The sequence below is a fragment of the Zootoca vivipara genome, chromosome 3, assembly GCF_965207765.1.
Source record: "Zootoca vivipara chromosome 3, rZooViv2.hap1.1, whole genome shotgun sequence".
Taxonomy (NCBI): Eukaryota; Metazoa; Chordata; class Lepidosauria; order Squamata; family Lacertidae; genus Zootoca; species Zootoca vivipara.
The window spans coordinates 117,357,868-117,363,577 of NC_142586.1; the positions used below are offsets into that span (position 1 = coordinate 117,357,868).

The 5,710-nt window shown below is 48.9% G+C and overlaps 1 long non-coding RNA gene across 1 annotated transcript; it reads right to left on the bottom strand.

Moving 5' to 3' along the window:
• Positions 1-3,602: 3,602 nt before the first annotated feature.
• On the bottom strand, positions 3,603-5,409 carry LOC148686489 (uncharacterized). Its single transcript, XR_015949422.1, has 3 exons — positions 5,257-5,409; positions 4,504-4,635; positions 3,603-3,911 (listed from the first exon to the last, which is right to left on the bottom strand). It is a non-coding gene; the product is annotated as an uncharacterized LOC148686489 (long non-coding RNA).
• Positions 5,410-5,710: the final 301 nt, after the last annotated feature.

The following is a 5,710-nucleotide window of genomic DNA, read 5'->3' on the forward strand; positions in this document are numbered from 1 at the left end:
CTCAAGGAGACCCTCCCCCTGTGAACCTACTGAGACCCTGAAATCATGTGTTCCTCCTCCCCAAGATGTCCAGAGGGTGGCAACACAAGAATGGGCATTTTCTGTGATTGTTGGATGAAGTCCTCAGTGTGGTTTGGGGGAGATATTGGTTTGTTTGTTTGGTTGTTTTTTTGTTTATGATGTATTTTGTGTTTTTATGTTGTGAACTGCCCCAAAATCTACGATTGAAGGGTGGTATACAAATCAGGATCAGAATCACGCCTGTAGCATCCCAGAATGGGACTCCCAGGCTGAAGGAAACTTCACCACGCAGCAATAGAGAAAAGTAAAGTCATTTATTGTTTGCTGACAGCAAGCAGTGACTCAGAGGATACTTCCTAAAAAACTGAGCCCCAGAGCATCAGTGTTCTGGGTGTATATACCTTTTCCAGACAACATTTGGCATTACAAATGTAAACCAATAAGGCATGGAGACAATAAGCTTCCATATAAAGCACTTCCTTAGAGCTGTGGTTGGTATCCAATGCAAAACAAAAAAACCCTTACACATCAAGCATCCTGCTGGCCATCAAATAGAACAGCATTTCCATGTGCTGCTCTGGTTCGCCAGAAGCGGCTTAGTCATGCTGGCCACATGACCCAGAAGCTGTACACTGGCTCCCTTGGCCAAGAACGCGAGATGAGTGCCGCAACCCCAGAGTCGGTCACGACTGGACCTGATGGTCAGGGGTCCCTTTACCTTTAAATGGGAAAATAAAGGTAAAGGTAAAGGGGCCCCTGACCATCAGGTCCAGTCGTGTCCAACTCTGGGGTTGCGGCACTCATCTCCCTTTATTGGCTGAGGGAGCCGGCGTTTGTCCGCAGACAGCTTTCGGGTCATGTGGCCAGCATGACAAAGCTGCTTCTGGTGAACCAGAGCAGCGCATGGAAACGCCGTTTACCTTCCCGCCAGAGCGGTCCCTATTTATCTACTTGCACTTTGATGTGCTTTCAAACTGCTAGGTGGGCAGGAGCTGGGACCGAGCAACGGGAGCTCGCCCCATTGCAGGGATTCGAACTGCCGACCTTCTGATCAGCAAGCCCTAGGCTCTGTGGTTTAACCCATAGCGCCACCTGGGTCCCAAAAATACCAGGGAAAATACCAGGATAATATTAGTGAACCTGATCAAACGCATCTGCTGCCGTGAGTTTAAAAGGGGGATGTTACTCTGCTAATTTGTGAAATTTGTTAACACAATTTGGAATAGGATATAATCAAATAATATATCCTCTCCTGCATCCCTGAACATTCCCACATCTCTTTCTCTCTATTCCTACGTCACAGTACATATTTCTTCCAGGGAAACCACCACGGAGGGCAGGAACTCCAAAGAACCAGCAGGTGGTGCTCCAGGATCGGTTGCTTGTTGCAGATCGTGTGGCTTGTTATTCTAGAAAAATTGTGGTTGTCTTTTACAGCCCAACTCTCCGTCATAGGACTCAGTATGGGTCAGAGAGGAATGGATGGCAGTAGAAAGCAAGCGAGGAAGGTGTTTCTTTTTCTGTTGCCAACTAAGTTATCCCACTGCAAGGAGCTGAGGATCCAGAAAACAAGGTGTGCAGGAGCTTTCAAAGACTTTAGAAATTGCCCAGCCCCTTAGCCAAAGACCACCAAAAGCATCATGCAAGCATCACAGAAAGAGGCTGTCTACAACAGAAATTGGAGAGTGTGGCTTGTCTCCTGTCTCTCAAGTTATCTGATAATGGTTGGCACCTGAGCCCCAAGTTCCCAGGCGAACAATAAATCACACTGACACAGAATACTTGGTTTATGGGTTCAAATAGGCCACGACGTTATTGCTTTTAGATGTGAGTGGTTTGGCTTAGGCATTGGGGTGAAGCCAGGCTATATCTTGACACCTGCCCATCTGCAGGGAGGCCACGGAAGGGTAAACCACCAATGGGGGTGCCCTATAAATTACGTCAGATAGTGGCATCACCCCGAGGGGTCCCCGCTCTGCCGGCTGATGGGCTGGGGCTGCCACGCAACGCTGCTGATGCAGCCGGCAATGACGTAGGGGGAAGGTAGTGTAACACACACACCCCGCAAGCAGGAAAACTTTGAGGTTTGGCTGTCCGTGCACAACAGCATCCTCCAATATAGAGGACGGCTGATTTTTCCTGCTGTCCTTCTGAGCCATTCTTTTGAGATGGTAAATGCCTTAGTTCTTTAATCCAGTGCATAGGTCTACCCTGTTCATACACAAAATATCCCCTTAAAACAGGATTTGACGCTTTCTCCAAGATACTTCCCTTTGCAGAGAAATATTTGAGGTCATTAAGACTCAAGATGGCTTCAGGATTGCTCTCCTGTACTCTTACAGACATGGGGCTTATATCCTTATACTGGTATATGTGCGTGTTTACCTTGTTAGGAACATTCGCTTTATTTATGACACCTTTGAATTCTTATGACACTGTATATGGGAGATGGAATTCCAAATGATCTCCTTCCTTAAATTTCTAAAGGCTGCCATTGCAAAGGGCAGCTGACACCAATCCCAGAATGCTCAGAGCCAGGGACAGAGGAAGCTCTCAGACCTACAAAGGGATCCATCTCCTGAGAAACAGCAGCATCAACAATTGCAGTAGGGAAAGGCCCCTGAGCTATTGCAGCCCTGAGTCATTTCAGCCTTTGTAGGTCAAAACCAGCACTTTCCATTGGGTCCAATTCAAAGTTCTTTAGCTTGCACTAGAAGACCCACAGGGACCATTCCAACAATTCTAGGATTCTCTAATTTTGCTCCCTTTTGACCTGGAGGGGGATGTGCTTAGTATTGTTCCCCTGGACTTGGAAGACCAGGATTTAAATCCCCACCTAGCTATGAAGCTCACTGGGTGACCCTGGACCAGTCACTACATTTCAGCCTAGGCAACCTCACAGGGTTGTTGCAAAGGAGGAGGACCAAGATGATCAAGGTTCTGGAAAAGAAGCCATATGAGGAATGGTTGAGGGAGCTGGGTAGGTTTAGCCTGGAGAAGAGGAGACTTAGAGGAGATATGATATTCATCTTCAAATATCTTAAGGGCTGTCATGTGAAAGGTGGAGCAAGCTTGTTTTATCCTGCTCTGGAGGGCAGGGCCCAAACCAATGGATTCCAATTCCATGAATGGAGATTCTGACTAACACTAGGAAGATCTTTTTGAAGGAAAGAGTTGCTTGACCCTGGAATGGTATCTCTCAGAAGGTGGTGGACTCTCCTTCAGTGGAGAATTTTAAGCAGAGATTGGATGGCCACCTGTCAGAGATTCTATAACTTGGACTAGTTGACCCTCAGGGTCCCTTCCAACTCTATAATGCTAGGACTCTCCGGTGATAATTGCAATTTTGCTCCATTTCGACCCGGAAGGAGATGTGTCTAGCATTGCTTCCCCCCCCTCCCACCAACTGCCCCCCTGAACCTCCTCCAGAACTAGGCCAATTCCCAAGTCCACTGTGTTGCACAGAAGCACCTGCCAGTTACTCCAAAACCAAAGGAAAGTCACAGGATGGAGAGGAACTGGCAGAGCCCCCACCCCAAACCGGCGCCCCTTTTCATACAAGGCACCCACACAGAGGTTTCCAATGCTTGCATTTATTGAAAGGAAAAGCAAAAGCAAATAAGCAGGCAAATCCCATCCTAAACCCAGTTACAAAGATGTCACCCTCATTGAGCACAGCAGGAGTTGCTCTGGAGTAACCGGGCAGAAAGGATTGGGCTGTTACGGATCCTTCTCAGAATCGCCTTCAGAAGCAGCAGAAGCAGCAGGAGGAGGAGTGAGCAAAGAGTTTCTGCAGAGGTGGAGTCAAGGCAGTTGCATCTCCAGAGAAGAAATGGGACGGCCTTCCTTTCATTTCATCAGAGATGGTGCCCAGTGGGTCTGCTGTAGAGCTGAACAATAGAGAGAGGAAACACAGTGAATATTGGGTGGGTGGGTGTGCTCAAAACAAGCCAGGGACCCCCTGAAGACCAAAGAGCCTAATGCTATCAGAGTTGGGATTTCATGGGGTGTGCGTGTGCGTGTGTGTGTGGCTGAGACCTTAGCTCAGCTGGTTAGAGTTGGTCAGAGTGTGACCTTCTGCTGAATGTGCAGAAGTCGGGAGAGTTCTGCATCCCAAACCCACATGCCTCCTTACACTGTCTGGGGCTGATAATCCAAAACATCTGGTGGCCCCCTGATTGACAAAGGCTGCCCTCTAGGCTTTCAAAAACCTTGTTTCACATGGGGCTTGTTCTCCCGCTCCTGTCTTCTAAGCTCCAAGTGGCTCCCAATGTCATTAGGGAATTCTCAAGGTCAAAACCAAAAACAGTCAATTTAGCATTTGGGAGAATCTTGCAGGTGCCCCCCACCCACCATGACGGTTAAGGGTCAAAGACGGGGGGGGGGGAGCAGAGCTGTAAGTCTCAGGCCTTTGGGGTCATGTCTCTTTGAGATGTTCCAGACTTATTTCCAGACACAGGTATGGTTTTGCATCTAACTCACCTTAGGTGCCCTTGCAGCAAGGCCTGTCTCCCGAACACTTCGAAATCTCTTTCTCGCCTTTGTTGCAGGTTTTTCTGCAGGTGCCCCCATTCTGTTGGCATTCCTGGGTGGGACGTGTAGCTCCGGTGAAATCTGTAGGGGAAAGCGAAGAGAAGAGCCAACTACCGTAAGAGAGGGAGATGCAACTACAGGACCAAGGAGAGGATCTACCTGGGAAGGCTGCTCTGTCTCCCAGGACTGGCCTTCCACAGCTGGTGCAGGATGATTGCACGGAAGGGGGCTGGGATGGAGAGTGAGACCCTCCCCCTCCCCCCTGCCCCGTCAGAAGGAGGGCTAACTCAAGGTAATCACTGGCTTCCCTGGGGGCCACTGGAAACCTTGGAGAGAGAAGTTCTCTTGCCCAGGGAACTGGCCCACTCTCTTCCCCACCACAAAGCTAAATGCCCTGAAATATGTTATTACAGATTTCCTAGCAACAGCTTCTTTGGATCAGATTCCATATTTTAGGATTGGGATGACAATCAGATCCCAAGAGCTTGGCTGCTGGATCAGGCCAAAGGGGACTCATCAAGTCCATCAACCTGGTCTCACAGTGGCCAACCAGATGCCTCATTAGGGAAGCTCTCAAGGGGGACAGAGGGGCAAGAAGACTCTACACCCTTCCCTTTGGGATTCCCTGCAAGTGATATTCAGAGGCAGGTTTAAAAGGAATAAAGCGGAGAGCTGTGGGTCTCAGAGAAGAAGAAGCCCTACCTGGAGCCAGCAGCATCAAGAAGAGGAAGGCGAGAGAGAGGATGCAGAAGATCTTCATGGCTGGAGGTTGGTGGGAATCCTGGAGATGCCTGAAGCCAAGTGGAAGAGCAGATGTCTGGGGAAGGAGAGGTCCCTCTACTTATAGGTGGATGGAGGACTGATGAAACCTTGTGGGAACCCAAATGTCTTTTACAGGATACATGTCACAATCCTTGCGGGGCAGAAGAAGATGAGAATTGCCGTCTGGATTTGAGTAATGCTCTTGTGCAAAACCACATGTGGAAGAAGGACCACAAACCAGGCTAGTGTCACTGACTGACAAAGAGAAGCAGGGGGAATTGTTTCTGAAACTATGCCACTGGAGAATTAATTTCCCAGCTATGCATTGAGTTTACCATGACGTTAATAGAGGAAAAGCAGGTTCTTGGGGGGAGGAGAGGGCTATCTGGGCTCC